This window comes from Rattus rattus, chromosome 15 (assembly GCF_011064425.1).
Source record: "Rattus rattus isolate New Zealand chromosome 15, Rrattus_CSIRO_v1, whole genome shotgun sequence".
NCBI lineage: Eukaryota > Metazoa > Chordata > Mammalia > Rodentia > Muridae > Rattus > Rattus rattus.
Window position 1 is genome coordinate 43432486 of NC_046168.1, and position 11063 is coordinate 43443548.

The following is an 11063-nucleotide window of genomic DNA, read 5'->3' on the forward strand; positions in this document are numbered from 1 at the left end:
AAAAAAAATAAAATGGTAAAAGACTTCTGGTGATGGATGGAAATCATAATCCCACAGTACTGTGAATGTACTTAATGCCACTCAACTCAAAGATAAAAAATGATAGCTTTCATATTATGTATATCTTACAAGAATAATAAATAAAAGGTCCTCCCTCACCATAAAGTGATAGGGAGGCTGGGCCCTGTACAGCTGCAACTCAGTAACAGCAATGTTAATCCACTTTGGTCAGTTTCTTAACTGTTTCACTGCATTTATATACATGTATCCTAAAAATAAAGTAACATTAAAGTGTCTACCAAGGTCTTTTCTAAGGTATCTGTTGAGATCTCAAAGGAAACTCCTTTGAGGGACTTAGTGTAATGGAGGCAGCTGTTGGCTCTGAGGACTGAGAAGAAGGCAGAATCAGAGAAGCCTGAGTGCTCTGCACAGCCCTGACTCCCAGGCAGTACTCAGTTTACTTTCCTTTATAAAACTTTACAGAATGAATTTTATGCCTATCTGTTTGGGTTAATTAATTACGTGTACTTTCACAAGAAGTCCTGCATTCCATGCTTTCTTTGTCCTCAAATGCTTTTTTTTAGGTTTGTCACTGAGGCTGGGGTGTGAAACCCCTGGCTGCACTGGTGGTGGCCTGCAACAAGCAATGATTTCTTTACTCACTAAATGTCTGTGTCATCTTTGGCCGTGTAGAGATGTTTAAATTCATAAGAAAATATACTCAATGCTTCTTTAGATATTTCCACTAACATTTCACGTAACAAACATCAGTTTATTACTCCTAGGATGGCGAGCCGCCTCAAGACAAGATAAGCAGTGAACAACACAACACTTAGCATTTGGTTTTGAGCGACTCAGATTCCAGCACTGAGTCCCAGACCAACGGAGTGCTAGACAGCGTCCTAGAACCTTCATCTGCAAAACTGACTCAATAGCACATACCTTTCAGGATTACTGCAAAATTAGGGGTGAAACAAGTAAAACTGTGCAGGCCCTGTCTCTTAATGGATACTAAATAAGCAAATATTAGTCACTATTTCTATCACTGGTGTTAGTGTCATTAGAGAGCCTGTGCAGGATGGGAACAACAGTAAGTGTTCACTGGTAAACTTTTTCCCCCACATCATAAGGAATAACGAGAGATTGAGACTAAGACAACTCTAGCAATTAGCATTTTGGGTTGATTTCAATGACACCCTTTTTAAAAACAAAATCATGTAAAATGTAATATTAAAGCAATCTGACAACTGCTTTTTCTTTTTTAATTATTTATTTATTTTTAGTATGTGTGTGGGAGTGTGGGGGCCCCTCAGAAACTAGAAGTGTCTGGTCCCCTGGAGCTGGAGTTAGAAGCAGCTGTGAACCTTCCACTGTGGGTGCTGGGAGTCAGGTCTCGGTTCTCTTCAATGGCAGTCTGTGCTCTTAACCACTGAGCCATCTCTTCAGCACCATAACTGCTTCTCTTAGTGAAGAAAGGAATACCTGTTTTAAAATTGTATCACATTACATGGTAAGGATTATCACAAACAATAGATGCTGTTAAAAAAGAAATACAGGTTGTGATTTAGCAATTAAGAGCTAGAAGACATGCACAGTGCAACAGGTGTCCCTCTAAGTGTCCCCAGCCTCTGTCAGATTTGCATCAGATGTAGTAATGGAGCCATCGCTCAGGTGGGAGGTTCTCAAAGACTGGACACAATATTGCCCACCAAGTTTGCAGAGGAAGTGCATGTTGTCCCAAATTATTGTATATTCTTCAAGCCTGTGACTTTCCCTAAATGATTTTTACTGTGTGTTGTAATTTGTTTTCTATGCTGTGGTAAACACAAAGATCAACACCAACTCGAGGGTTTTATTTATTCTGTTTCACAACTTATAGTTTATCAAGAAGGAAAATCAGGGCAGTAACCCTGGCAAGCAGGAACCTGGAAGCAGGAATTATAGCAGAGACCACCAAGGAATGCTGTTCCCGATGGTTGGCTCAGCTTGTTTTTTCAGATGACCCAGGACTACCTACCCAGGGGTCACATTGCCTACAATTCATTGGACTTTCTCACATCCACAATTAATCAAGAAAATGCCCAATATATTTGCGCACAGGCCAGTCTGATGGCGGCCTTTTCTCAATTAAGAAGTCCTCTTTGAAGATGAGCCTCACTTGTGTAAGGTTGACAATAAAAACAAAACAAAACAAAAAAGCTCACAACAACAAGAGAAAAACCCAGCATGCTGTTTTCTGATGTTTCCTATATTTCACTTCCCCCTAGAAAGAGTGGGGCCCAAAAGTTTCTGAATCATACCAGGCTGTACTAAAGGACAATAACGCATTTAATCCTTTTTCTCCCATTTAATTTATCTTAGATATTTTATTCCAGCAAATCTTTGGAGTACAGAGGGGAAATTCCATTCACCCCTGTCATGTTCTACCTTGTCCTGCTGCACATCAGCTCAGTTACTTACCAATGGCAAAGTTTTTAGTGCAGTTTTTTTTTTCTTTTAAAATTCAAGGGTATGGTGTTTCTGAACAGAAAGAAATGCACTAAGTTCATTATTACACACCAAATAGCTTTGAGAATAGGTTTGATAATGCTTTTTTTTAAAAGAACAACTTTTAAAGATTTATTTATTTATTTCATGCATATTAGTACACCGCTGTCTTCAGACACACGAGAAGAGAGTACAGGATCACATTAGAGATGACTGTGAGCCACCATGTGTGTGGGAACTGAATTCAGGACCTCTGGAGGAGAAGTCAGTGCTCCTAACCCCTGAGCCATTTCTCCAGCCTTTGATAATGTTTCTTAATGAATCCATCCTATAATTACAGGGTAAAACAATATTTGCTTTCAAAGCTTAAACAGTTGTGAAGACATTCAATAACAACTAGTGTTTCATTCATGGCTTGTGAAGCTGCTTTTGCATGTCTAATGCTTTGTAAAGTTGTAGTGGACACATTTTTTAATTGGATTTTTTTATTTACATTTCAAATGTTATTCCCTTTCCAGGTTTCCCAGAGATAAGCCCCCTATTCTACCCCCTCCCTTTCTTCTATAAGGGTGTTCCCCTTCCCCAACCACCCCCTCTTCCTGCCTCCCCACCCTGATATTCCACTACACTGGTCCAGCCTTGGCAGGACCAAGGGCTTCTCCTCCCATTGGTGCCCAAAAAGGCCGCCCTCTGCTACATATGCAGCTGGGCCATGGGTCTGTCCAAAGTGTTTTGGGTAGTGGTTTAGTCCATGGGAGCTATGGTTGGTTGGTATTATTGTTCTTATGAGGATTCAAGCCCCTTCAGCTCTTTCAGTTCTTTCTCTAGTTCTTCCAATGGGGACCCCATTCTCTCAGTTCAGTTGTTTGCTGCTAACGTTCGCCTCTGTATTTGCCATGCTCTAGCTGAGCCTCTTAGGAGACAGCTATACCAGGCTCCTGTCAGCATCCATCTTTTAGCTTCATCAATATTGTCTAGTTTTGGTGGCTGTATATATATGGGCTGGATCCCCAGGTGTGGCAGGCTCAGAATGGCTGTTCCTTCAGTCTCTGCTCCAAACTTTGTCTCCATATCCCCACCTATGAGTATTTTTGTTCCCCCTTTTAAAGAGGACTGAAGCATCCACACTTTGGTCGTCCTTCTTCTTGAGCTTCATGTGGTCTGTGGATTATATCTTGGATAATTCAAGCTTTTGGGCTAATACCCATTTACCAGTGAGAACATACCATGTGTGGTTTTGTGTATGTGTGTGTGTGTGTGTGTGTGTGTGTGAGAGAGAGAGAGAGAGAGAGAGAGAGAGAGAGAGAGAGAGAGAGAGAGATTGGGTTACCTCTCTCAGGATGATATTTTCCAGTTCCATCCATTTGCCTATGAATTTCATAAAGTCATTGTTTTTGATAGCTGAGTAATATTCCATTGTGTAGATGTACCACAATTTCTGTATCCATTCCTCTGTTGAAGGGCATCTGGGTTCTTTCCAGGTTCTGGCTATTATAAATAAGGCTGCTATGAACATAGTGGAGCACTATGTCTTTTTTGTATGTCGGAGCATCTTTGGGTATATGCCCAGGAGAGGTAGAGCTGGGTCCTCAGGTAGTTCAATGTCTAATTTTCTGAAGAATCCCCAGACTGATTTCCAGAGTTGTTGTACCAGTTTGCAATCCCACCAACAATGGAGGAGTGTTCCTCTTTCTCCACCTCCTTGCCAGCATCTGTTGTCATCTGAGTTTTTTATCTTAGCCATTCTGACTGGTGTGAGGTGGAATCTCAGGGTTGTTTTGATTTACATTTCCCTGATGACTAAGGATGCCGAACATTTCTTTAGGTGTTTCTCAGTCTTTCCAGCTGAGAATTCTTTGTTTAGCTCTGTACCCCCTTATTTAATAGGGTTATTTGGCTCTCTGGAGCCTAACTTCTTGAGTTCTTTGTATATTTTGTCAAACATTAAGTGACCATAGGTGTGTGGGTTCTTTTTTGGATCTTCAATTCTATTGCATTGATCTACCTGTCTGTCTCTGTACCAATACCATACAGTTTTTATCACTATTGCTCTGTAATACAGCTTGAGGTCATGGATGGTGATTCCCCCAGAAGTTCTATTATTGTTGAGGATAGTTTTTGTGGGACCACAGGGTGATGTGATTTTGAGGCTTTGGCAGATTTCCAAGTTACAAGTATGTAGCCTCATGGAGGACTCATGAGTGTGGTTCTGTCCTCAGAAAAGAGACCCGAGAGCTCCGTTATTCCTTTTACCGTGAGAACACAGCAAGAAGATTGAAGTCAGGGAATGGACATCTGTGGACCTCAGCAAACACCTAACCTGGCATTCTGACTTAGTATTTACAGTGTTTCTGTGCTGGAAATTTATGTGACTTTTTTATGATGTCAGACAATCTATGTTGGGTTCCTGAAGTGGAAATATGCATGTGTCATGCACCATCTGCAAAGCAGTCTGTAATGATGTGTAGATGGCAGCTTTATGAGTGCAAAGACCAAGGCCCACATGGTCCTGTAGAAGTGGGGCAATACCCTTTGTCCCCAATTCCTTATTTCTAGCTCTACTCCTTCTATTAGCTGTCCTGCTAAAGTGGAAGACGATATTTCTCTGTAACTATATTTTTCTTACTACTATCTTCCGTCACCTATTTTTTATTTAAATTAAAAGAGCATTCTATCTTCAACTTTCTAATCAAACCATATATTCTGAACTCAAAAAGAAAAATAAATTTAAGATAGTAGCATGAGACAAATGCCTTTTTATTACAAATAACACCTTCCCCAATAAGGAACTAATAGAACAGTCAAATTATGTGTTCCCTAGAATTACGTTTATGAGTCAGAAGCATTAAAGAAAAGCATTTTGCTTTCCAAAACATATTCTGTATTTTACAAGCACTAGTTACTGGTGCTTGTAAAATACAGCAGAGCCAGCCTCTAATAAGAAGTATGTGAGGTCAAACACAAGCCAAATCACTTTTTTTTATGTTCTAATCCCCAATCTTTATTTAGCTTTCATGTTCTTACCCTTTCTTTGGCATTGTTTACAATTCATTTCAAACATTAACTTATAAGTGCTACCCCCACTTGAAAGCAGTCCCCTTCCCTCCCATCTTTTTTCTTCCCTCTCTTGTCTCCTTCTCTTTTCTTCTCTTTTCTGCTTTTTAAATTTTGATACAAGATCTCCGTATTTAGTTTAGGCTGGTCTCAAACTCCCCACTCTTCTACCTCAGCCTCCCAAGCTGTAGATATGTAGGCTTGCCATACCACATGAGTGTGTGACAACTTTTTCATTCAAACAGATTCTCTTTTCTGTACCAGTGATCGCTTTACCTTTATATAATAGGCTACACTTGACTTTCTTTCCCTCTCCGATTATTTTTAAAATCTTAACTTAATTAATTACTTTACTTTTACGATTTCCTTCTATTCCCAGGACCTCTCCTAGGAAAGACAGAACAAGTCATGGTGCTCCCAAACTCAGAACGGCTTACAGATAGAAATCCCAAGTGTTTGCTGTGCGTTCAAGGCCCTTCAAGCCATCTGTAAGGAGCTTTTCTGCTTTCTGGTGATATTTTCCACCCACCTGGGGCTGCCTCCTCTGCCCAGTGCCTACAAGGAGCCCTCAGGAGCTGGCATTCTTCACTGGCTCCTTCCTTCTTTCTTCTTCTCTGGATTATCTATCCTCTAAGCCCCAGGACATCCTGTGACGTCTCCCATTCTCTCTTGCATTCAGTAATTGCCAATCCACTGCACTCTTTTCCCTACTCTCCTAACCAACACTCCTTTTTTTGTTCAGTCCTGCTGTATGTTGGCCTGAAGCTATTTGCATTCTAATGTTAATTCTGCTTCCTGAGAGGGCTGCCCAAGGCCAGCAGTCCATCCAGTACCTAGGTGATCTCAGGTGAACCTTCTCCCCATTTTAACTGGACAATAAAGGCGAGAGTCTGTGATTGGGGAAAGGCGGGACTGTAGGTTCAATAGTGGGGGAAGAGAGAAAGAGAAGAGGACAAGAGGGGAAGGAGAGAGGACGGCAGGAGGAGGAAGCAGGATGGATCAGAACCGTGTGGCCAGGAGAAACCGCAAGTACGAAGGGTGTCTTATAGCTGGGGAATAAATTAGTATTGTGTTGTATCTGACCAATCTAGGCATATAGCTTATAATTCTAACAATTGGATTGTGTGTTTTTTGCTGTTTTTTTTTGTTTGTTTGTTTGTTTGTTTTCCAGAGCTGGGGACGGAACCCAGGGCCTTGTGCTTTCTAGGCAAGCGCTCTACCACTGAGCTAAATCCCCAACCCCCAAGATTGTGTGTTTTTTATATGGGCTTATTGGGGTTGGAAATTCCAGTAACACCGTCCTTCTCAAATTCCAGGTGTTCTTTCTTCTACCTTCCTCAAAGGATTGTTGGTTTTTCCTAAAGGGCAGTGCCCTCTTGTTGCTTTGTAAGTCATAGATGTTTAAAACATTTTTGCTAGATCTGGAAAGTCACCGGCATTATGGTTGAGAGAACTAGACCCCAACTCAGGCCACAGAATCTTGTGGGAATGAGAAGTTGAACTTACCGAAATAGGTTGCCTTAATAAATCAGCCTGATCTCATTTTTTTCCTAAACAGAAGGGTTCACATATGTATTATTGAACTAGCCTATTAGTGTAGCATCTTACAAATATGGGAAAATCCAGTAAAAAAAATCCAAATAAAATATGCCTATCTATTCAAATAGAAATCATCTTGTCGGTTTAATATATGAACTTAATACCATATATAGATCATATTAGATAGATAGATAGATAGATAGATAGATAGATAGATAGATAGATAGATAGAGACAGAGACAGAGACAGCTTTCATTTAAATACATTGAGAATGGACTCAAGCTGGTAATGAATCATAGCAGTAGAAATTTTGTCTATACCCATTACCTGACATGCAATACCTCATTTATAATACACACTGCTTACTAGAGGAACAATGGATAGAGGTGAAGAGATTATGAAGACAACAGATCGAGGTTGTGTAATCCCCAAAATTAACCTGTATGCCTCACCTGCCCAGGGACCAGGTAACTTCCTGGAAAGCTGGAAGTTGTAGTTTTTAGAAAATAACAAAGTCCCATGGGAAAATAGCTGTCCTACAGGTTTGTCCTTACAAACCCCCGAAACACATGGCTCGAGGCCATTCTCAGCTGGGAAATTCCAGGAAATGGTCCTCAGCAAAGTCTATCCCTTGGTCAATATTTAATATGTAAAGATTTCTTTAAATTTGGCTCAAAATGGTGAAGCTGGTTTTTCTGGCCAACTTCAGGATTAACAGTTGATGTAGAATAGTTCTCCTGCCATCATTACAATTGTTAATTTGATTGCCAAGGACACCTACGGCCATAGGTAAGGAGTTTTGTTATCAGGTGAAGTGATACAACAGGGGAATAACCCCAATTAAATGACTGTAAAGGATAACAGCCACACCCACTCCAGTGGAGTCCGTGTGACATGAAGCTCTTGTGCTTCGTTTCTATCCAGACCAGAGGCCTGTGCCTGGAGTGGCTTGGCCTCCTGGAGGTCCCTGGAGTCTCCTTACAAAAAGATGATGACTGGGGTCTATGCTTGCGGTGGAGGTGCCTTCTGTGTTGGCCTTGGTGATCTTAGCAACTTTAAGCTGTCAGCAATATCTGATTTTACGAACATAGCAGTGTTGGAAGACGGTCATGTACCTTTAGATGTCTCAGGAACTGAAAGTTCAGAGACGGAAACATCTCACACCATCATGATCCTGATAAACTCTAAGGCTGCGATGAATACAAATGCTATATCCATTAGCTCCCAGTAAATGGGAGAGAAATTAATTACAGTTACTAATAACATGACCATTCCAGAAAAGCCTTTCCCCCCTTTTGGATAAGTTTTGTTTAACATGATTCAAAACAATAACGATTCTTTTAAAAAAGATCATAGACAAGTTCCAACAAGTTGAACAAACTTATCAAGAGTTAACTGTGGTTACAAAAGTTTCCTTACTATTCTGAGGGGCCATAAATATAGAGTTTAAATTTTATTAAAACAAAGGTAAATGATGAATACATACCTGGTGCCCACAAATCTGGCAGTATAACTGCAGTTTTTTAAACTATTGTTTGAGGCTGAGAATTGTTTCCCAGACTGTACGTTCTGCTTTCCTCCTTGCAAGGGACATTGGTGGGGTGATGAATAAGAGCTGGATGACTGCCAATTATGATGTTCCTGTTCTAACGCTTAAATCTACGCCAAGAAGTAAAGCTTTTTGCAGCAGCACACACCTTGAGTTTGTGTCTGTCTGTCACGCCGAATCCGTTCTCTACCTGAAATCCAAGCCTTGGTCCCTCTGCTGACACACTCCTCTGGGTGGTCTGTGGCAGATAACACATGCCCAGATCCCTAGGGGTCCTGAGAAAGGCCAAGGCCCAGCAGCAGCTCCCTGATCTCCCCGATTTTATTATGAATCAGGAGTCAGTCTTCTCACTGTGCTTGACTCTGGATGGGTTTTGTCCAGGGCTATGTACGAAGAGGACAGCATCCAAGCTTGGCAAGGGTGACTTTAGACAAACTGTTTTCTGTTGTGGACTTTTTAATGCACCTAAGTGAATAAAACCATCCCTACAGTGTCTACTGCAGATATCCATCCCTTCCAGGCTCAGTTGGCCAAACTTAGTCCAGGTTTTGACAAGGGATTGTCAAGTTTGGTGGGAACCAATCATCGTTTACCTGAGTCTCAGAGCACACCTGGGGCTTTGACAAGAGGAGAGTGGCCATCTAGACAATGAATGTAACTATATCAGGGCCATGGCACTTCAGCTGCCCCAAGAGCTGTGTTGCAAAAGAACACATAAGGCAAATGGCCCTGAAGGCAACCCCCTAGTGTATTGTTTATTTTGAATAAAAATAGCAAAGCCTTTTCTTGCTTATGAATTACTATGTCAGGCAATTAACCATCCTCTTTCTGCATATAGTAGAATGCACTTTTAGTAATTCATTTTAATAGATCACACCAACTTCTTGAAATCCATTTCTGTTTCAAAAAATAAAAGACAAAAATAGATCGTAACTGACAGGAACCATGGTCATATTTTCAGTAATTGTGCTAGAAGCATTTTACAGTAATCGGATTTTTAATGTGGAAGACTGTATGAACTCTGTGGCTAAGTAGGGGTGAGCCTCAAGGGGAGGGTGCTATGCACTCACATTTGAATCAACTCAAGGTCTGTCTCATAAAAATGCTTGGGTTGTCAAAATATGCCTGGGTTGTTAAACCGTGCCATTGTCCTGGATGTTGTGGCTCAGATGTGCATACAACTCTTTCTACATTGCTGGCTGCATGTACACAGAAGCTCTAAAGCTTTCCCGGGAGCTCTCATTTTGTGGACACTGCAGAAATCTAGTACTCCCTACTGTTAGGCCATTTGGCCTTTCAGGCAGGTGTCTTGGCAACTGTGTTTTCTGCTCCTGGCAACCAAGCTCCCTGCTCTTGTAAAAGTCACAGAGCTTCTGATTTTATCTTAGACACTTAAAACTCAGAATGTGCAGAATGATTACTGTTTTCCTCATCAAATCCAGAGAGGTCATACCCATTTGCTTCTATACCCAAATTCATCCTACATCACACACACACACACACACACACACACACACAGACACATATATATGATCTCACACAAACTCATGCACACTCACACATGTATACACCTTCTTGATTGTGTGAGACTGGTGTCCAGCCAGCTCTGGGATCTCTCTGTCTCCCTCATATTCCACAGAACTGAGGTTACAAACACGTCGGCACCGTGCCTAGTTTTCAGGTGGATTCTGGGCATTTGAACTCAGGTCCTTGTACTTGCATAAAAGTCATTTCACCACTGAGCCATCTCTTCTGTCCCTCTAATTTGTTGACCTTGGACAAAAGCCCGGCAGCTTAAAAACAAAGGTTGTGTATAACACATTCTTCCATCAGCAGGCCGTCAAGATTTTTCCAGCCTTTTAATTCTTTAATTGGTAGAGAAAACGAACTCGATCGAGTCTTCTAAATGGTAATATAAGGGTGCTGCTTACTGCCTTGTTCACTGTGGCCTGTGTAACCTGCTTTCTTATAGCACAAAGGACCGCAAGCCCAGCCACGGCCCCATCCACAATGGTCTGGGCCCTCCAGACTGAGCCACATAAAATTAATATTTTTGAGAGTTAAAGGTAGCTTAATATGTATAATACATGGTCTATCCTATCACCAAAGTACAGTGACAAAGTACAGTGACACCAAAGTACATTGAACAGTTACTGTATACACAAGGCTCTGTGTAAGACTTAAGATGATGTTGGGATATTATAAAGACAGAATCAGGCAGGAGGGGTTCATGGTGATGAGAACAAATGACAAGCTGCTCCGGTCTCCTGTCTGAGAGTTGAGCTGCTTCCTCACAGATCTGCAGTACAGAGGTGAGGCCAGTGTCAGTCTGTCCCTTCTTTGCCCTCCCCAAATAGAGAGAGAGATTGGTCAGTTAATTTATCAAAAGTGTGTTTTTAGTTTATATTCTAGTAGAATATAGGTGATATAAAAA